The following is a 22,949-nucleotide window of genomic DNA, read 5'->3' as shown; positions in this document are numbered from 1 at the left end:
CAGAACAAGAAGGGTTCCCTGACAATGAAAAAGTGAAAGCTTCTAGAATACAGGGATGAAGGATTATTGGAATGGAGCCACAAGAAGATGAGAAGTGGAGGTCAGAGACTGGAGTGCCTAAGGTCAAGAATTTGGAGGCTGGGCATTATTGAGGATTACAAAGACTAGAAAAGGACCATGGAGAAGAAGATTTGTAGAAGGCAGAAAGTTGAGAGACTAGGATGTTGGATAGGTCACTGAAGGGATGCTGAGTCACCAAAGTGGAAATTCACAGGACTAGTGGGCAAAACCACATCAGTGATCTAGGTAATAAAGTGTTCTGTGAATGAGAGGGACTGGTTACAAGGCTGAGAGATGGCTAGAACAAGGATCATGGTGGATAGTACATTCAGATGGCAAGCACTTTAAAGGACCTGGAGTTCTGGTCTGGAGTAAGTCCAGAGTTAAATTGGAAAGAGAATAAAGAGCCACTATTTGAAAAAACTGCAAGGTAGCTGTGCCCTTGGGGGAGAGGCAGACTTCAGAGCAAAACAATGATGGCCATTTTCAGAGAAGAGCTGAAGACAGGAAGCACCTGCTGATGATGACAGTGAACTCCAGAGGGCAGAGTTTGGGGACTCAAGGTGGTGGAAGCAGAGTCAGCAGAATAGAAGCTAAACTACATTGCATGGGGAAAGAGTCCAGGGATGAAAGAGACTTGGCTTTATGGAGATGAGAGACTTGATAAATGGGTCCTGGAGGCACTGTAGAGGATAGCAGATTAGGAGTTCTAATGACAAACTCCTACTTGCAACCAATTTCTTGGATTAATTGTGATGCCAATACTTGGTGGTATGCAGTGTTAAGGCAGCAGTGGTCTGGTCTTTCATGGAGCAGAGAAAATTTGTTCAATTTCTCCTCAGCCTTCAGAGAGTTGCACTTCTACGCTGGAGGAAGTAGTTTTTCCACTGAGGGACAAGTTTATTTTGGAAGGTTATTTAATCTGCTATATACTTGTAGAGCCCTTAGTGTGCACTATGCACTGTTCTAGGAACACAGACTGTATCAGTAAAGAAATGAGACAAAGATCCTTGCTCCCAGGGCACTTACATTCATTACACTATATAATGAATAAAGTTATACAGCACAATAGAAAGTGATAGGGGCTACAGAAAAAAGAAGCTATAGAGCAGGATAAGAGAACACCTGGAGTGCTGGTATGTTGGGGAACTGAAATATTGAACAGGGTAGTCAGAGTGAGAATGTGACATTTGAGCAAATACTTGAAGGTGGTACAGGAAAGAGTATGGCAGGAAGAGGGAACACCCATGCAAAGGTTATGGAGCAAGCTTGCCTGTTGTGTTAGATAAATAATAAGAGGACAGGGTGGCTACAGCAAAATGAGCAAAGGGAAAAGTAGTAGGAAGGTAGTAAAATAATTAGAAAGAATTGTAATTAAACAGATGGCAACTATTCCTAGAGAAAGAATCTATGTCCCAATGGACATCAGCACATCACACAAAATCACTTCTGAGTTGGAAGTCACAGCCAAGGCAGGATTAGAATTCAGTTCTCATTTTACCTCTATGAATTCTGAATTTTTCTCTGGAAATGAGAAGTTGGAGTAGAGATCTCGCTACATTTCCATCTGGTTTTAAGCCTCAAGCCTCAAGAGAATAGGAACATATGCTCTGAGGACAACAGGTTGCAGTGTTTTGTCTCTGGAGGACACTGGAAGCTTATCGAGGCAGACATTTAAGACCGATTTTCTTTTTTCGACTAAATGAGTATTTTTAAAATTAATTTATTTATTATACTTTAAGTTCTGGGTTACATGTGCAGAATGTGCAGTTATGTTACATAGTATCCATGTGCCCTGGTGGCTTGCTGCACCCATCAACCCGTCACCTACATTAGGTATTTCTCCTAATGTTATCCCTTGCCTAGGCCCCCATTCCCTGACAGGCCCCAGTGTGTGATGTTCCCCTCCCTGTGTCCATGTGTTTTCATTGTTCAACTCCCACTTATGAGTGAGAACATGCGGTGTTTGGTTTTCTGATCTTGTGATAGTTTGCTGAGAATGATGGTTTCCAGCTTCATCCATGTCCCTGCAAAGGACATGTTTTCACACAGTTTGCCATGTGGCTGCAAAAACTACCTATTATCCTCAATGAATGTGCATTCAGAGTCCACTAGAGGGCAGCCCTGCACTTAGAAACTGAAAAAATGTTTACTTGGCAAAGGGAATGTATCATCTATTGGGCCGTGATGACCAGAACAATCAGAATGAATAACAAGACACTGTGAAAAGCTTTCAATAGGATTTCGGTTTTTCAACACTTCTTTAGTCATGGGCTGTGGCCTAATATAACAACAATTAGTATCAGAACTTGAATGTCTGATTTTTAAACCTTTCTGGATACCTAATAGACATTATTTCACTCAAGCCTCAAAATAATTCTGAGTGGTGAGCTATCTTTATTGTTCTGATAAGAAAACAGAGACTCAAAGAGCAGAACAGGGATAGGGATGGGGTCAAGATGGCCGATTAGAAGCACTGGCAATCAGAGGCTCCCCTTGAAAAGAACCATAACAGTATGCAAATCCTGCACCAGCAACTGAGGTATCCAGATTCCATCAGTGGAAATGACTAGGTGGCTGGTGTGATCCACAGAGAAGAAGGAAGAGTAGTGTGGTGTGGTGTGGTTGCTACATGGGGCAGAGGTGTCCACACCCCCCAGCCAAGGGAGGCAGTGAGTGAGTGTACCACCCAGCCTGGAAAATGTCCTTTTTCCATGGAACTGTGCAACCCATGGATTGGAAGATCCCACTCATGAGTCCATGCCACTGGGGTCTAGGGTCCCAACCATGAAGCCATGCAGATTCTCAACAGGCACTAAGCTAGAATCTGCTTAAGGCTGCTAAGCTCCTGGGGGAAGGTGACCAGCGCCACAGCTGTAGTTGCCTGCTGTCTAAGCCATTTGGGCTCCTTGGTAGAAGGGTGACAGCTGACACTGAGACTGATAAATTCATAACACACTAAGCTCCCAGGGCAAGGGAAGGGCAGCAGCCATCTCTATAGCTCCAGGCCACGCTTTCCCCCTGCTGGAGCTGGGGAGGCTGGATGGTTTGGTCCCAAGAGGTATCCCCCACAGTCCAACACAATGGCTGTGGCAGACTGTGGACAGAGGGCCTCTTCAGGCCTGACCTTGACCCATCAAGGCAGGGCCTCCGTACAGGAATTCCAATAACTTCAGTCAGGGACTCAAGGACAGAACTCTGATCTCCCTGGGCCTGAGCCCCAGGGGGAGGGGTGGCTGTAGTCTCCACAGACCAGTAGACTTAGTCTTTCCTCGTGCTAGTTCTGAAGAATTCAGGCAGCCCAGATGCGTGGGTTTCCCCCAGCGAAGCACACCCGCTCCACCAAGGGACAAAGTGCTTTGTTAATGGGTTCTGCTCCCCTTGCCACCTAACTAGGTGAGACCCTCCAACAGGGGTTGTCAGACATGCTATACAAGAGTGTTCCTACTGGCATCAGTTAGGTCAGAGATCTCAGAGGAAGGAGCAAGCACCCATCTTTGCTGTTCTCCAGCCTCCTTGTGTGACATCTCCAGGCATGGGAATGAACCAGATGAATAGGGCCTGAAGTGAATCCCCAGCAAACCACAGCAGTCCTACAGAAGAGGGACCTGATAAGTGCAAGAAAAGCAAACAGAAAGCAACAATAAGAGCATCAACAATAAAAAGTCCCCACAAAATCCCCATCCAAGGGTCAGCAGCCTCAAAGATCAATATTAGACAAACTCATGAAGATGAGAAAGAATCAGTGAAAAAATCCTGAAAATCTAAAAGGCCAGAGTGTCTCTTCTCCTCCAAATAATTACAATGACTCTCCAGCAAGGGCACAGAACTGGATGAAAGATGAAATGGACAAATGGACAGAAATAGGCTTCAGAAGAGGGGTAATAACAAACTCCGCTGAGCTAACCGAGCATGTTCTAACCCAATGCAAAGAAGCTAAAACCCTTGATAAAAGGTTACAAGAGCTGCTAAATAACCAGTTTAGACAGGAACATAAATGACCTGATAGAGCTGAAAAACACAGCACAAGAACTTCTTGAAGCATACACAAGTATCAATAGCCAAATCAACCAAGCAGAAGAAAGGATATGAGTGTTTGAAGACCATCTTGCTGAAATAAGGCATGCAGACAAGATTAGAGAAAAAAGAAATGAAAAGGAATGAACAAAACCTCCGAGAAATATGGGACTATGCAAAAAGACCAAACCTATGATTGACTGGAGTACCTGAAAGAGCCAGGGAGAATGGAACCAAGCTGGAAAACACACTTCAGGGTATTATCCTGGAGAATGTCCCCAACCTAGCAAGACAGGGCAACATTCAAATTCAGGAAATACAGAGAACACCACTAAGATATTCCATGAGAAGACCAACCCCAAATAATCATCAGATTCTCCAAGGTCAAAATGAAGGAAAAAAATGGTAAGGGTAGCCAGAGAGAAAGACCAGGTCACCTACAAAGGGAAGCCCATCAGACTATCAGCAGACCTCTCAACAGAAACACTATAAGCCAGAAGGGAGTGGGGGCCAATATTCAACATTCTTAAAGAAAAAAATATTTTCAACCCATAATTTCATATCCAGCAAAACCAAGCTTCATAAGCAACGGAGAAATAAAGTCCAACATCACCGATCATTAGAGAAATGCAAATCAAAACCATGCTGGTCAGAATGGCAATTATTAAAAAGTCAAGAAACAATAGATGCTGGTGAGGCTGTGGAGAAATAGGAATGCTTTTACACTGTTGGTGGGAATGTAAATTAGTTCAACCATTGTTGAAGACAGTGTGGCAATTCCTCAAGGATCTAGAACCAGACATACCATTTAATTCAGCAATCTCATTACTGGGTATGTACCCAAGGGAATACAGATCATTCTACTATAAAGACACAGGCAAACATGCTTTTTGTAGCACTATTTACTATAGCGAAGACATGGAGTCAACCCAAATGCCCATCAATGATAGACTGGATAAAGAAAATGTGTTATATATAAACCATGGAATACTATACAGCCATAAAAAGGAATGAGATCACATCCTTTGCAGGGACATGGATGAAGCTGAAAACTATCATCCTCAACAAACTAACACAGGAAACGAAAACCAAACACCACATGTTGTCCCTCATAAGTGGGAGCTGAATAATGAGAACACGTGGACACAAGGGGAGAAACAACATACACTGGGGCCAGTCATGGGGTAGAGGGCAAAGGGAGGGAGAGCATTAGAACAAATAACTAATGCATGTAGGGCTTAAAACCTAGATGACGGGTTGATAGGTGCAGCAAACCACCATGGCACACATATACCTATGTAACAAATCTACACATTCTGCACTGGTATCCCAGAACTTAAAGTAAAATAAAAGTAGTAATACTAATAACAAAAAAGAGCAGAACATGAAACAGGGAATTTTGTTCACATGATTTATTGTAAGGGTAGCCTCAAAAGAAGGGGAACAAAGGAAGCAGGATACAAGAAGAGAAGGGGACAAGCAGAGATATGGCCTCAGCTGGAGTCTGCTTTGGTCTGACCCCATGGGAGCTCTGGAATATGCTTTGTACTGCAGAGTTGGTCCCACCTTAAGAAAAGAAGATATGCCTTTGTGCCCCTACATTAGCAAGTCATGTCTGCAAGAATCCACTCCACCCCCTACCCATGGGGGTTATATTCTCTATCAAGGAAAGTTCTCCAGAGACAGGAGCAGCTCAGCCATCAGGGATCAACACTCAGAGCCATGGGATATGGGTGCACTGGACTGGCAAAGGGAAATGGGCATGGTACCGCAGCAGCATCCACTGTGGAATATCCTTCCAATGATACTGCTAGTAGGTTTCAGAGCAAGACTTTAAACCTAGGTCTGTTTGCCTTTCACACTTTATGCTCTTAGGGAAGTTGAGAGAAAGAGACAGAGAGAGGAAGAGAGAGAGAGAGGGAGAGAAAGAGACAGGGAGAGAAAGAGACAGAGAGGGAGTGGGGGAGGTAGAGGGAGAGGGAGGGGGAGGGGGAGAGAGACAGAAATGTTTGATAATGTTCTCATATATAAATGTAAAAATACAACAAAATCAATAAACTAGGAAAAGAAGAAATGAGGAAAAGAGATCAAAGTAGCAGGAACCAAGTGTAACCAGAATGAGGCTGGCCCTTTGGGGACATGTGCTCTGACTCTATGACGAGTTTCAGGTTGCTCTTAATGCTTGGATATCCACCAAAATTCAAGCCCAATTCTCACCTAACACTAGCAAGTAACAGTAATATCAATTTGTGCATACATAAAGGCGTGAGTAATATTGCACATCACACTGAGAAACTTCTGTTTAAAAACTTTCCTTACAACCTCTCTGTCCTGGACTGAAAAGTCTTTTCCCTAGTCTGTCTAAGTTGGCCTGCCCTGCCCCATGACCACTCACTATTTTATAAACCCAGCCCTGAGATTGGGAAGCAGAGGCCAGGCTGATGTGTCAGTCATCTGCTGCACCAATATACTAAGAGAAGAGATAATTTAATGCTTTCACTGGGCACCAAAGTTTTTTCCAAGATTTCCGGCAGTCAGAGCAAAAAAGGAAAATATGGTAAATTATTCAATTTGCAGTTTCCAAAAGAAGAAGGAAACTCACTAGTTAATAATAACAGGGGGTATTATTTCCTGACATCTAATTTTAGATTAAATTTATCATGTGGGTGTTTATATTGAGGAATCAAGTAACATGAAGGTGAATGTTCTCAAGTATTTTATAAAGAATGTGTTCCTACTATTATTTTTCTTAGAGCTCTGTTTATTCCGTCCTGGTCCTTGTAATCTATAATGAGTGACTTTGTATATCTCTTCATTTGTTCATTTGTCAATTGTCTCCTCCACTGGAATGTCAAAGGGCAGAGGCTTCGTCTATGTGGCTTACCGCTGCACCCCCAGCCCTCCCCTGGGATCCAGTGGCAGGCTATTCGTCGAATAAATAAGTAAATAGAATAGATGAAGCATCATGGTGATGTAGTGTGCCATGAGAGGATTTAGTAACCAATACTATCAGGGTCAAAATTGTCAAGCATAAAAATCAAAACCTAATTTGTTATGGAGAGTACTTCTAACCAGTAACTCATATCATTCAAATTTTAGGGTTAAAAATTATGTTATATAGCAAATATTATGAATATATACATGATATGCAAAGAAGACAGCTTGACCAAGTAAACAACTATTACCTTTTGTGTTGTTTTAGATTTGCTTTCCTCTATGCAGTGGTATTTCCCATTTTCCTGACTTGATGGTTTTACTCAGTGTTCCATAAACTGCACAGGCACTGGCAGGGATAAAGGAACTGGGCCACAGAAAGGCTGAAATGTAATCCAGGCCCACCTTTTCAAATATCAGAAACCTGTATTTCAAGTTTATATTTGGCCATAGTATTTGGTTATGGATTAAGCCTCATCAAAAGTAAATTTCAAAAAGATTTCTGAAGAAGTTTCTATGATTGCTTTAGATTTTAAATATTTGTAATCTTTGGTTAAACACTTAATACCCACCTCTATCACGATAAATTCTTTTCGTTCTATGATAGGTCAAAAGTAATATTCTACACAACTGAAATTTATGGAAAATGCAGTTGACATATCCTCTTATCTACGAGTTTGACATTGCTGGGTAAATAATCCTGGAGAAATTTTTTGACAATGTACCACGATATAGTCTTGCCTTAGAAATCAGAAAGTGTTTTCAAAATTCTGTTTTCAGGGGCAATGAGGCATGGTAATTAGGACCATGATTTAAGCAGTAACAACAACAAATTGACCAGAGATAGATTTTTAAAAGGCATCTCTTCCCCTAGAAAACGTTTTTAAGGAATAACAATATTTACTGGTTAGCTTTTCCTACTAGATATTTTATGATGTTGAAATTACTAGATTTGTTATGAAAATATTTTGTGTAGTTCCCAAGAGGCTTGGCAGGCCTCAGGCTTCTGAAACATAATGATTAGCAATTATTGGTTATTTAACACAATCAAGGTCATCGAGCATTTATAAATAATGTTTAACAGTAGCTTGTAAGTAGTCCGTTTGGTAATTTCCTTTGGCAAGAAAACTGGAAAACTGACATTTTCCATTAACGGAAATGTCAAGCAACATCAGAAGATCAAGCCTATAAATAGGGGTCCAATTTCTCATCGTACATACATGTATATGGTGCTGCCAATACATACAGAGGCTTCTGCTGACACAGCTGTGAAAGGATGGCTACATCCACAAAACCCTGTTCAACTTTGTCACCAATTATATTCAGTTGACTTGGATAAACTTACCTAACTACTACTCTCTACAGAGCCGATTACTTTCTTCCTGTTTGGTGTATCTTGATACTAAGTAGCACTCTAACTTTGCTCTGTCTGCCATTCTGTTAAGCACTTTAGATGTATTGTTTCATTGAATGATCTTGGAAATCTAATAAGATAGGTTTGTCCTTAATTTATCGTTGAGGAAATTGAGGCATATTATAGTTTACTATAGTCATGTGTTTGTAGGTTCACTTCCTCTTTTAGGACTTTGAGTTCTTTAAAACTGTGTGTGTGTGTGTGTTCTCTAATCTAATCGGTTCACTTTTATTTAGCCTATTGATATCTCCTGAGTTCCTCCTTTGTGCCTGAGTCCTCCCCGAATACTGACATATAGTAGTAGGTCCTCCATAAACATCTGCTGATATGTGCTAACCTCCAATGTTAAATTGGCTCTTAGCTGTATGTCTTATATGTAACATACGTTCCTGCAATTGAAAGAAATTTGTCAGATAAAATTGTCTCTTCAGGAACTTGGCAGTGTTTCCAATCCAGCAGCCAGGCTAACAATGAAAATGACTCAAAACATCTCAAAGGAAGAATCACAGCTGAGAGTCTCTGCAGCAAGACCCCAACAACATGAAAAGGAAGTAATGGTCTTCCACAGTACCAGGCAATGCAGAAGGCAGCTATTATTTTGACAGAGCCAGATTTTGATGACCTCCCCATATTTGCTAAGTAATGGAAACCAAAATGCTAAAATAGAACTCACAAAAGTGAAGAATGCAAGGAGGAATACGATTAATAGATATCAAATAACAAAAGAAGTACTAGTATTTTAAAAAAATTGTAAAAAGAGCCCAGACAGCAGAGATCTAACAGACAGACCTAAATGCAGAAAGAAAGGCAGACGTAACAGTGAAGAATACAACCCAGATAAGGAAGTCCCCTGTATCTGGCAATTTTTTTGTGTAAAATTAAAAAACCAAATTGGCCTCAAAGAATCTCTGTCTTTTATTTTCAACTCTGGGCCAATTTCAAATGCAGACACTGATTCTGATTATGTTTGGTAAAGGCAAGAGGTTTCTCTGGAGCCAGAAAAGTCATATGCCATATATCAAACTTTAACCTAATACAAAATTCCATGACACTTATGTTATTTTAATTGTGGTAAAATATATACAACATAAAATTTACCACCTTAACTCTTTTTAAATGTATAGTTCTGTGGCATGAAGGACATTCATATTGTTATGCAACCATCACCACCATCTCCATCTCCATAATTCTTTCGTCTTGTAAAACTAAGCTCTATACCCATTAAATAATAACTCCCCAATTCCTGCTTCCTCCCAGCCTCTGGCAACTACCATCCTACTTTCTGTCTTTATGATTTTTGACTACTCTAGACACTTACAGATATTTTGAATAAAAATGTAAGAAAATGAAAGTAGGCACCTCAACATACACTGATCAAATGTGAAATATGTCCAAAATATGCATTGCTGTTTAAATAGAAAAGGTGACTGAAAATCCAGCCAGGACAAGGTAACTAAAGCAACAGTGAGTATCATACAGAGCAATGAGCATTTTGATTCAAAGGCATCTATGATATGAGGTCAGAGCAGGCACCAGATCCCCCTGATCTTTGCAGACATTTTCAGGCATTTGGGTCTGACTCAGTGATACAGGAGACCACTGGAGGATTCTGAAGAAAGCAGAACATTGTATTATATGTTCTCTTAGCATCTGTAGTGGATGCTGATGGTGCCACACTCAGAGCTCCTTAAACTTGCACTCATTTTCTCTGTTGCTGTCCCCCTTGTCTGGAAAACTGCCTTTGGCCTTATGGGAGTTCCTCTATCCAAGGGCCATGCCCATCCTGGGTTAACTCTGGTTAACGCCTGATTTGCATGGGGGAACAGCTATGAAAGGCCAGCCACTTGCCTTAAGGTGGGACAACTCTGTGGTGCAATTCATTTTCCAGAGCTCCCATGGGGTCAAGCTGAAGCTCCGTTCATCTGAGACCACACCCTTCCCCTGCCTCAGATTCGGACACTCCCCTTCCCCTGAGAGCATTCTTACAATAAGTCATATGTACCCGAACCCCTGTCTCAGGTTTTGCTTTTGGAGAACCCAGCCTAGGCAGCATTATGATCTTTTGCCTTCATAACCTGTGTTACAGCTGTTAATTTTACACTGATTTCTGTGATTCTTTGACTAATTTCTGCCTCCCCATTGGCATGTGAGCTCCTGTGCTCACCTTTTCTTCCTCAGTATCAACCATAGGGACTAGCATTCACTGAATGATTTAAACAGATCTTGTACAAGTCTTTTCCGTACTGGCTTTAGTTTTCATTACAAAAACATCATGTTGGTGCTGTGTAAAGGTGACAAAGTATTTATGTGATGACTGCGTTTATTTGAAAATATAATCAATTGCCATTTTAAAATCACCTATTAAATGCCATGAAATCAAATGTTACCTGCATCTCCCAGTGAATGCATGACAAAAGATGGTTCCTTTGACCACATCTGCCAAGTCAGCTGCTTAGTTTTTTTTTTAGATGTAGTTTCACTCTTGTTGCCCAGGCTGGAGTACAATGGCGCCATCTTGGCTCACTGCAACCTCTGCTTCCAGGTTCAAGTGATTCTCCTGTCTCACTCTCCCAAGTAGCTGGGATTAAAGGTATGCACCACCATGCCCAGCTAATTTTGTATTTTTAGTACAGATGGGGTTTCTCCATGTTGGTCAGGCTGGTCTCAAACTCCCGACCTCACGTGATCTGCCTGCCTCGGCCTCCCAAAGTGCTGGGATTATAGGCGTGAGCCACCGTGCCTGGCCAGCTGCTTAGTTTTAATTACCAAACAATGAATGTCCTAAGAGGGACAAACTCATTAAAAATATAGTTTGAAAGCTAAGCATAGTGGCACGTATGTTATAGTGGCCAGCTATTCAGGAGGCTGAGGCAGGATGATTGCTGGAGTCCGTGAGTTGAAAGCCAGCCTTAGCAACAGCAAGACTCCATCTCAAAAAACAAACAAAACAAAAAACAAACAAACAAAACTGGGTTGGTGCTTCACAGAGCTCTACTGTGTGAAAAACTTTAGGACTTAGGCATTCCAGAGCTACTGAGTTTTTCCTTTTCATTCAAGAGTCAACACTAATGTACAATGAAGCTATCAGCGTTTCTACAGATGGGCTTCTCCACCTCCTATGCAATTTCCTCTTACTTTATACCATTTTTCAAAAGTGGAGGTAATAAGAAAATCTTGCCTCAAATATCATGTTGAAAGTGAAAAAATGCTACAACTTAAAACATAAAGGAGACTGGAGATCTAAGTGATATATTCTGGTGACATTTTTTAAAAAAATACAAAGTCCAGTAAAACACATAGATAAACTGTGTAGCATTTTCCTTGCAAACAAATGTCTTTAACAAGATCACGGAGGTACCCATCTAAAGACTAGGGCACTAAACTCAATTTTAGTTATGTGACCAAGACTGAAGAATGAATTGATTTCTTGGTGATCTCTAAGAAGTCTTGTTCCCAATCAGCACATGGTCAAGCTTGTGCCAAATTTCTGGGAAGACTGTTTATGTCAACTCAAACATATGGCATTGAGGAATTATAATCCTAGGTGGAACATAAAGTCCACAATTATTTTTACAATGTGAGAGAGACAGGATGCATTTAATCAGGGAGAGGCTGTATAACTCACTTTGCACAGCCTCAAGGTCACCTAATAACAGGCAGACAAAAAAGACTGCTGTGGAAGACACCAGTCACACTCCACAGTGCAGATGGTTCATGTCCACAGTGCTCATCACCCACTGGCATCTTAGTGTCTCAAACTGAGATGCTACTTGTTCAGTAACTTTATCCAGGCAAAATAAAACTTCCAGTGTCACAGGAGTCTGATATATATCAATGCACAAAATACAGCTTATCTAAATTTCTCTTGAGGACTAGGATAGCCCTTGCTAATTTCTATGAATGCATTGTATGTCACCCCAGTCTCAATTCAAGGGCATCAGTTAAGACTAACCCTCATCAGTAGCAACATGATACCACGTCTGGGTCTAGAACCACATTAGAAGGGCTAAAGTTTGCAGTTCTAACTACACAGTGAATTTGTATATCAGGGGTCCTGTTGAGATGAGGGTTGGAAAGTCTTTTTTTGTTAATAAACGGGCATTATTTGTGTGGATATGTGATGACATTTACCCTAACCAGGACCTCAGACATATATAACAGGGGCTCCACAGACATTGATAAATGAACAATTTCTTGTACAAACCCAAAGGAGGGGAAAGCTGACCCTTATATAGAAAGGTGGTGACCAGCACTGATCATCTCAGGAAAAGGAGAGAAATATTTTTATATGAGGGGTCTGGAAGGTTGGGTCTGAAGAAATTACAAAGGAGGAGGTCAGAAGGTACATAGGGTAGAAGAATAAATGTTGATCTAGAAATTAAATAGCCTCAAGTTTTATGGATTTGACTCTCTATATTTGCTCCTTGTTTGTTCTACCCTCTCAAGTTTTATGCAGATCTCTATTTCACAAGACTAGCTTCCACCCAATTGTGTTTAACCCAAAGTTACCATGCCAAGCACTTTTAATAGGGACAATACATCCCTCCTGTGGAGGTGGATGCCAAAGGCAGTCGGAGTGAGTTTTGCCTGGCTCTTCAGGCACTAAACAAACATCAGGTTGGGAATGCATCAGAGAATACACTGGTCATATCAACAAGAGCATCCTTGTCCAAAGGCAATAACAATCCCATAGTCAACTGGGGGCCATGTGAATTCCCTGTCAGTTTCTGGAAGCTGATTCAGGGTCCCATTTTCTCCCAAGAGATCTGCTCTCAGTGTGCTGACTAAGCCTGATCCTGGCCTGAAGACTTGCCCCTTCCCTCCTAGTCCTTGGCATGGACTCCCCCTTAATGCACACTTCCTCTCTCACTTCTATAGTGTTTTCTTTGGAGGCATTACTTAGTGGATAATGTGAGGAAGGAAGTGGGCAGTTTTGCTTACTTATTATCACCCTTTTTTTAAAAAAATAAACCTTTTATGATTAAAGGAAATTTAGAATATAAAGTGCAAAAGAGAAAACAAAAACACACAGAATAATTATTTTTAATATTTATGAATATTCCCTCCAGATCTTTTAAAAATCAATATGAACACACATATGTACATTCTCTATTTATTTACAAAATTAGTCTTACTACACATGCATTTTATTATTTCTACTTCAAAAACACAAAGACAGTATGATAAAGAGTCACATTACTCATCAGTTGCACCAAGAGATAAAATCAAGATTTGCAGGGCATGGACTATTTTTTGGTCCAAAGAAGAAGCCTGTCAATGTACTCTAACTTCACTGCCACTATGGAAAGAAGGACCCATTCTCTTATTTTAAAAGAAGAAAACTGAAAGGGGGAAAAAGAAAACAATGGCAGGTGAGTGCAACACCTGTTTCTATTTCCCAGTCCATCTGTGTGAGCTTCTCATGTGTTACCATTTTAATCTGTCGAAGCATAGTCAGAACACGTCCCTATGTCAAAAAATACTGAGAGTGAATATTCAAATAAAAAATGTCAAAATAACAGAAATAGGATTGGGGCTTGATACTTTTTAGACTAAATGTATTTCCTTATTTTGTGCAGCATAATCTGTAGTCATAAAAAGGAATATTTGTTATTTTTAAAAGTAAATTTAGAATCATAACAAAGTTTAGTTCCACATTAAAATTATTTCATGTCACTGATACTTTAAAATCATATCCCTCTGCTGATATGGTGCTATTTTCACCCAATAACAAAGTTAAATTAATATGCAAATAATTGCATGCTGGGAATGACAGAGGTACTAATAATAATCACATTGTCAGTGCACTCTGAATAAGAACTAGACTACCAAAAATTACTACCTCAGAGAAGAAACCAGTGTTGTTAATAATTATTCCCATTGAAAGAGAAAATTCCAGGGTGAATATCTGTATTTATTCCAAATTGTCTTTGTGAGTCATTAAATCTTGCTCATGTGAATATAAGATATTATAAAAAGTAATTGAAGTTTAACATGTTGCCAACATTTTGTAGCTAATAGTCATGGAAATACAGATACCTGATACTGCGTTTTAAGGTGATTAATGCTTAGGAATAGCAAAGAACCATAAGTGTCAATTATATTTTTACTGGCATTTTATTGTTAAGGAAGGTTGTAAATGCTAATTCTGCTTTACTCTAGGAAGTAGAAAACGTACATTTATTAGAATTCCTTAACTGGATTTATGGTCAACAGATGGCACATGAATCATTCATAGGTATAATATGATAAACTGTAGCAAAACCTCCAACCTGGCTTTATTCACAGCTAGGAGTCTCATCCACGAAGACAGAACAGAGTGCTTGTCATAAGGTATAAATAAGAATTTAATTCAAAATAATCTAAAGATTAGAGCATTAGACTCAAATTTAATTATATGACCAAGGCTAAAGAATGAGGTGATTTCTTGGTGATCTCTAAGAAGTCCTGTTCCCAGTTAGCACATGGTCAGCTGATGCCAAATCAGTCTGCTATCGCTGGTGTTCCCGGGACCTTGAAGGTACAGGTTTTTTTTGTGCAATGACAACAGATACCTTTTGAACCTTCTCCAAGATGAATTTTTAAAATGCTTCCATCTGGTTTTCTATTTGATTTATGATCTAAACTGTATTTTTAAGTAAAGCATAATAATCTAGACTATCAATATATATGCTATTATCTATACTATTGTAACTGTGAGAGGCCATAATATGCCACCCCCAATACACCTTTTGACAGGAGGATTGTTGAGCTGAAGGCAAGAAAGAAGTAGATACCTGAGAGCTCTCTGCCCTCCTTCTATTTGCCTAAAATCAGGACATAAATTTACAAAAACATAATATATCCCATCTCCCCTTTCTACCAGGAAGAACAAAAGCTAACCAATGAAAACTTTAGACCCTTATGGACCTGGAGATGGCACCAGAGGAATCTACATTAACAAACTTTAACTAACTAGCCTTTATTTGCCTTCCCACAAGTTGCGGCCCCTGGAGACTCAAAGTCCATTTCCTTTGTTCTGTCACTTCTCTAAAAATTTACTGTTCTTTTTGAAGATGTTATATAAAGTGTAATTCAGAGTCACCTCTTTGATAATTACTCCTTCTCTAGGTATCTCCCATGTATGTATGAAATATGCATGTTAACAAATTTCTGTTTTTCCCTTGTTAATCTGCTTTTTTGTTGTTGTTGCTGTTGTTGTTATTACAAGTGTCTGTTTCAACTAAGAACATATGAGTGCTAAGCAAAAAATTACTTTTTTCCCTACATATCTAAAAATCCTCCCTATAATCCTAAATACTATAGAGAAAAGAAATTACATATGTAGACACAATTACAACTCACAATGTTATTATCTGCCTAATACAGTTTTTATGAAATCACATTGTAGTAATTACAAAGTTAAACAATGTGCATTAGTCACAATTTCTCCCCACTAATCCCAAATCTTTCAGCCACTTTCTGTCATTAAATTCTCCATCATGAGGTAGGCTGGAGGGAAATGGAATTCGAACTGGGGTAGTTTACTAATTTTCTTTTTATCTCTGGCAAATAAGTAGGGAAAAGTAGAAATGTATGATCAGTAGGAGCACTGAAAGGAGATGGGGCACTTTGTCTTATGATCAGAGTTTAGGTTAACACATACACACACACACACACACACACACACACACGTAAGATGCTACAGTTATTCTAACACAGTACAAAATGCTTCCTCAATCTCTTACCTCTTTCCCTGTTGTGAAATGAAATTCTTATCTATTTTATGAATTAGTTGAGGTAACAACAGTGGCGACAACTATAATAACAGTAGCAGTTATTATATTGAATGCTATCTATTGTTTTTTTTTTTTTTTTATTTAGTCTCTGCAGGGACTGTCAAAAACTGCCAATGCCAACTCTATTTCAAGTCATCACAGCAGGGTACTGGGAAAAGTTTTCAATTAGCAATAATTGTGCTTCAGATAAACCTCACTGGCTACAACAATTGCCACTGTGTGAAGCTCCATCTATTGTTAAGAGTAATGAACACACAGAAACCAGAAAACCTAGAAGAGACAGATGAATTACTGGACACATACACTCCACCAAGACTAAACCAGTAAGAAACTGATTCCCTGAACAGACTAACAACAAGCTCCAAAATTGGGTCAGTAATAAACAGCCTAACAACCAAAAAAAGCCTGGGACCTGAAAGATTCACAGCCAAATTCTACCAGATGTACAAAGAAGAGTTGGTACCATTCCTACAGAAACCATTCCAAAAAATTGAGGAGGGACTCTTCCCAAACTCATTCTATTAGGCCAGCGTCATCTTGATACCAAGACCTGAGAGAGACACAACAAAAAAGGAAACCTTCATGCCAATATCTTTGTTGAATGTTGATGCAAAAATCCTCAACAAAATACTTGCAAATAGAATCCAGCAGCACAACAAAAAAGCTAAGCCACCATGATCAAGTAGGCTTCATCCCCAAGATACAAGGTTGATTCAACATATGCAAATCAATAAATGTGATTCATCACATAAACAGAACTAAAGACAAAAACCACATGATTATCTCAATAGATATAGAAAAGGCTTTCACTAAAATTCAATATCCTTTCATGTTAAAAACTCTCAATAAACTACTTATTGAAGGAACATACCCGAAAATAATAAGAACCATCTATGACAAACCCACAGCCAACATTATACTGAATGGACAAAAGCTGGAAACATTTTCCTTGAAAACCAGCACATGACAAGGATGCCTTCTCTCACCACTCATACTCAACACAGTATTAGAAGTCCTAGTCAGGGCAATCAAGCAATAGAAATAAATAAAGGGGATCAAAATAGGAAAAGAGGAGGTCAAACTACCTGTTTGCAAACAACATGATTCTATATCTAGAAAACCCCAGTCTCGGCCCCAGAACTCCTCCAGCCAATAAACAACTTCAGCAAAGTTTCAGGATACAAAATCAATGTACAAAAATCACTAGCATTCCCATACACCAACAATAGCCAAACTGAGAGCCAAATCAAAAAGGCAAGTCCATTCACAATTGCCACACAAAGAATAAAATACCTAGGAACACAGCTAACCAGGGAGGTGAAAGATCTCTACAATGAGAATTACAAAACACTGCTCAAAGAAATCGGAGAAGATGCAAACAAATGAAAAAACATTCCATGCTCATGGATAGGAAAAATCAATATAATTAATATGGTCATACTGCCCAAAGCAATTTACAGATTCAATGCTATTTCTATCAAACTACCAATGACATTCTTCACAGAACTGGAAAACAACTATTTTAAAATTCATATGGAACCAAAAAAAGAGCCTGAATAGCCAGGGTAATCCTAAGCAAAATGAACAAAGCTGGAGGTATCATGTTACTTGACTTCAAACTATACTACAAGGCTTCAGTAACCAAAACAGCATGATACTGGTATAAAAACAGGTACATAGAACAATGAAACAGAATAGAGAGCCCAGAAAGAAGACTGTACACCTACGACCATCTGATCTTCAAGAAAGCTGACAAAAATAAGCAATGGGGAAAAGACTCTCTATTCAATAAATGGTGCTGGGATAACTGGCTAGCCACATGCAGAAGATTGAAGCTGGACCCCCTCCTTATGCCATACACAAAAATCAACTTAAGATGGATGAAAGACTTAAATGTGGCCAGGTGTGGTAGCTCATACCTGTATTCCCAGCACTTCAGGAGGCCAAGGCAGGTGGATCACTTGAGGTCAGGAGTTTGAGACCAGCCTGGCCAACACAGCAAACCCCCATCTTTACCAAAAAAAAAAAAAAAAAAAAAGAAAAGTCTGGTGTGGTGGCATGTGCCTGTAATCCCAACCACTTGGTAGGCTGAGGCATGCCCAGGAGGTGGAAGTTGCAGTGAGCCGATATCATGCCACTGTATCTAAAAAAAAAAGTTAAATGTGAAAACCAAAACTATAAAAACCCTGGAAGAAGACAACCTAGGCAATACCATCCTGGACATAGGAATAGGCAAAGATTTCACAGCAAAGACACCAAAAGAAATTGCAACAGAAGCAAAAATCAAGTGTGATCTAGTTAAACTTAAGAACTTCTGCACAGCAAAAGCAACTATCAGCAGAGTAAACAGACAATCTACAGAATGGGAAAAAATTTACAAACTATGCATCTGACAAAGATCTAATATCCAGCATCTATAAAAAACTTAAACAAATTTATAAGAGAAAAACAAATAGCCCCATTAAAAAGTGGGTAGAGGACATGAAAAGGCACTTTTCAAAAGAAGACATACATGTAGCCAACAAGCATATGATAAAAAGTTCACTATCACTGATCATTAGAGAAATGCAAATAAAAACCACAATGAGATACGCTCTCATGCCAATCAGACTGGCTATTATAAAAAGTCAAAAAATAACAGATGCTGGCAAGGTTGCAGGGAAATTGGAACACTTATACACTGTTAGTGAGAGTGTAAATTAGTTCAATCATTGTGGAAAGCAGTATGTTAATACCTCAAAGAGCTAAAAGCAGAACTACCGTTCAACCCAGCAATCTCATTACTGGGTATACACTCAGAGGAATATAAATCATTCTACCATACAGACATGCATGCAAATGTTTATTGCAGCATTATTCACAATAGTAAAGACTTCAATCAACCTAAATGCCTATCAAAGATAGACTGGATAAAGAAAATATGGTACATATGTACCACGAAATACTATGCAGCCCTAAAGATGAATAAAATCCTGTCTTTTGCATGGATGGAGCTGGAGGCCATTATCTTTAGCAAACTAATCCAAGAACAGAAAACCAAATACTGCATGTTCTGACTTACAAATGGGCGCTAAGTGATAAAAACTTATGAACACAAAGAAGGGAACAACAGACACTGGGGTCTACTTGAGCAGAGAGGATGAGAGGAGGGACAGGAGCAGAAAGATAACTATTGGCTACTGGGCTTAATACCTGCATGACGAAATAATCTCTGCAACAAACTCCCATGACAAACCTTCACATATATGCCAAACCTAAAATAAAAGTTTAAAAAAAGAGTAATTTACATTTACATATACTATCTGCCCCTAAATAACCCTGCCAGATAACTATGATTACATTATTTTAAGGTGAGAAAACTGAGGCTCAGAGAAATGACATAGCTTGTTCAGGCTCACATGCTTGGAGCTGCTGTATAACGTGAGTGAAGGGCCTTCTATGTCCTGTGTGCCCCTCTGGGTCCACTCTCCATTGTGCCCTCAGGTGGCTAATTTGGAAGGATCACATTGGTGGGCCCTTGGCCCTCTGATATTTGGTGGGTTCAGCCATTTGGAAACTCTGGCAGGTGATTAGAGGGAGAAAGTGACGTGGATTTTCAGAATCAGGGTACCGTATTTCTTCTCCCTTGGTTCCCTCCCCAGAGGACTAATTACACCGCTTCAGCAAAGGTCACAGCACCTATGAGGGCAACTCTCAGTTCTACGTGTTCTCTTTATGCTTTCAGTAATCTCTCCCTTTCCTAACCCCACCGACTGAGGAAAATAATGGCTATAGGGTACTACACTATTATTTCGAGTTTCTCTAGAGAAGGCCCACACCTTTTTAAACAAAACTTTTGGTTTACCCCTCCTTATCCTAATTTGGGTGTACTATTTCCTGCTGGAACACTAACTGATATCTATGCTATTCACTATGACATGCTCTGAGGATATATAATCTGTGCCTTTAAGAAGCTACTATTCTTGAAGTTGGAGCAGAAGCAAGAAAATATAGTGGTCATTCAGTTTTAAAGTGCATATTATCTATAACCTGTTTTCTGGTAACCGTTGGAGAACCTCTCCTTTAATATCTTCAGTATTCTTGGTAAAACTCAGGGTGCCCTCCCTTGGCTTCCTAAGCTTCAGGGTTTAAGCCTGGCTGTTTTTGATAATTATTTGGCAATAGATACACTCTAAACAGCCAAGGAAATCCCTCTCCACTTATTGGACAGAGTCCTTCAGAAAGCCTAGTTCTGAGAAGCAAGAAAGAAGACAGAATAGGCTGGGGTGTACTTACCTTGAGATCTTGGAGTAGCCACCTGTTTGCCCTAGCTACAGGGACAGAAGCTCAGGGGTAACCACCCACATCATCTTGCTAATGGCCTTTTCCTGGTCCAAGATTATAGGGACTTGAACATTCACTTTCGTAATGTATATTTCATTGCAACCACAAAAGGAACAACTAGTTTCAACTGATATGAAACATATACAATTATGTAGAAATCTATATTATTTTGCTAAATTTGAAATATTTTTCATTTAAATTTTGTGATTGTCAATTTTATGTGTGAACTTGGCTAGGCTACAGTCCCCAGTTATTCGTTAATCTAGGTGTAGCTGCGAAGGTATTTTGTGGGTGTGATTAAAACCCATAATCAGTTGATTTTAAGTAAGAGGACTTATCCTAGATAATCCGAAAAAGCCTGATTAAGTCAGTGGAAGTTCATGCCTGAGGGTTCCAGCCTGCCCTTCCTGATGACCTGCCTCATGGATTATGATCAAGCCTAGTCAGTCCCCAAAATTACATAAGCCAATTCCTTGTAATAAATCTCCTAATATGTATCTCCTACAGGTGTTCTATCTGACCCCAACCAATAAAAATATCTACTAGGAAGATCAAAGAGTTGAGACTTTAAATATATTCTTAATTGCTATAATTAAGTAAAAAAAAAAAAAGCTGTACTGACTCAGGAGTGGAAATGACACAGCAAATCATTAAGTAGCTCCAAATAGGCAGAATGCAGAGTTTAAATTGAGAAAAATCACAGTTAGTTCTATAAAATGCTTTATTTTTTCTTTTAATGCAATTCAGAGTTATACGACTACCAGAAAATGGTCTTAAGGATGTATATAAAATCATCCAAATCAGTACACTTGGAGGCTTTGGGGATCTACAGAAACGTACATAAAAAAAATCCAATTGGGTCACAATATTAATCAGTTTAATATGTAACATGTTCACAAATGCACTTTATGCATTTGTGAAAATTTATGGAAAGACATGGAGAAAAAATTATAAAGAATTATTACTGCTTTATACTTATACATTAAATACTTTATCAGACTATTACTCAATGCCTGTCCCTTTTCCTTTCAAAACTAGAAAATGTCTGTATCAAAATGACCCAAGATATTTATACTTTTAATGATTCTCCAAGCAGTTATAATGATCAGATGAATACACACCTTAAATGAAGATTATAAGAAAAGTTTTAAGCATCTTCCAAAAATTGTCATGGCCCATAAAAACAACTATGAAATTCTACTGCAGTATGCTACAAAGCAGTATATAATTCCAAGTTCTTCTTCAAAGGTTCATGACAATTTTGTGAAAGGCCAAAAGCTCTTCTAAATGATGTTTTACTTGCAGCCTGATCCTGAAGCAAGGATTTTATAAACAGCACCGCAGCCAGGCCTCAGAGTGATTCTGCAGTGAGTTTAACATCGAAACAAGACTTTGCCATGAACAAAAATCAACCTTCACACAGTTTTGAAAGGGAAGAATTAAGACCTTGGATAGGTGTTAAGAATTTATCTATAGTAACCTAATAACTTAATAGAGAAGGCTCTTAGAGAGCAGAGAAGTGATTTCTTCTCATGTTCTGGCTCTAATAACAAACACAATTGTGAGGAGCCCCATGCTGCCACCTCTTTATCAATGGTCCATTGCACAACATCTTATTGTCTCTTGGTTTGAAACTCATGCCAGCAATTTCTTACCTGCTATATTATCATGTGTACCATTTAAAACTCTTCATACTGCTTAAAATACTTTGGAAGTAGTAGAAAGCAAAGTGTTTTTCTGAATTGAAACAAAATAGAATCCCAGTTGCTCATAATGATAATTAAGGGCTAAAAATTAATTAAAGAAAAGAAAGCTAAAGAAGATGAAAATAAATATTTTTCCCATTTTAAATGCATCAGGTGACATTCTTGGGAGAAAGACACTAAAATAAGAAAGGAATTTAAATGTACAGCTGAAAAAGAAATCTAAAATATTAAGTCACTCAGCACCACATACTGCCCCAGATAGTATACAGAAAATAGAAGACAGTCAACTATTTTAATACTGAGTTTTAAAATTGAGAATAAAAATGTAATTGGCTAGACACAATCCTTCCAGACTATTCTCAATCTTAAACATAAACTTAGCTGATCTTTGCAAATGTAGATTTCTAACACATAATATGAATATGTCACTATATTAGTAAAATAAGCTACAAACCATGAGCAAATGGGAGAAATCACATGAAAAATATTGCTTTTACTTTTAAGACAGATATATGATTATTAGAAATATAAATATACACATGTTCACATATACATAAATATTCAACTTTGGACATGTAGAATATCAACCTTCTGGCATCTTTAATTCAATGACTAAGCTTTATGTTTTTACTGTGATCATGTTTTTATGTTTAAATAGCAACACAAGACAGTGCTTAAGAATCGGGGTCACTCCTGTATTTGCATACTAATTCACAA

The 22,949-nt window shown here is 38.9% G+C and overlaps 1 protein-coding gene and 1 non-coding gene across 4 annotated transcripts in view; both read right to left on the bottom strand.

Annotated features, from left to right (window-relative positions):
* MYRIP (myosin VIIA and Rab interacting protein) overlaps positions 1-22,949 on the bottom strand; it is a 412,659-nt gene that overhangs the window by 232,790 nt on the left and 156,920 nt on the right. The gene's annotated exons all lie outside the window — the stretch shown is intronic.
* LOC114676670 (U4 spliceosomal RNA) lies at positions 16,289-16,430 on the bottom strand. The gene has a single exon (XR_003727704.2). It is a non-coding gene; the product is annotated as a U4 spliceosomal RNA (small nuclear RNA).

The sequence above is a fragment of the Macaca mulatta genome, chromosome 2 (assembly GCF_049350105.2).
Source record: "Macaca mulatta isolate MMU2019108-1 chromosome 2, T2T-MMU8v2.0, whole genome shotgun sequence".
NCBI lineage: Eukaryota > Metazoa > Chordata > Mammalia > Primates > Cercopithecidae > Macaca > Macaca mulatta.
The sequence above is the reverse complement of the archived record's forward strand: the minus strand, read 5'-3'. Positions and strand labels throughout refer to the sequence as shown.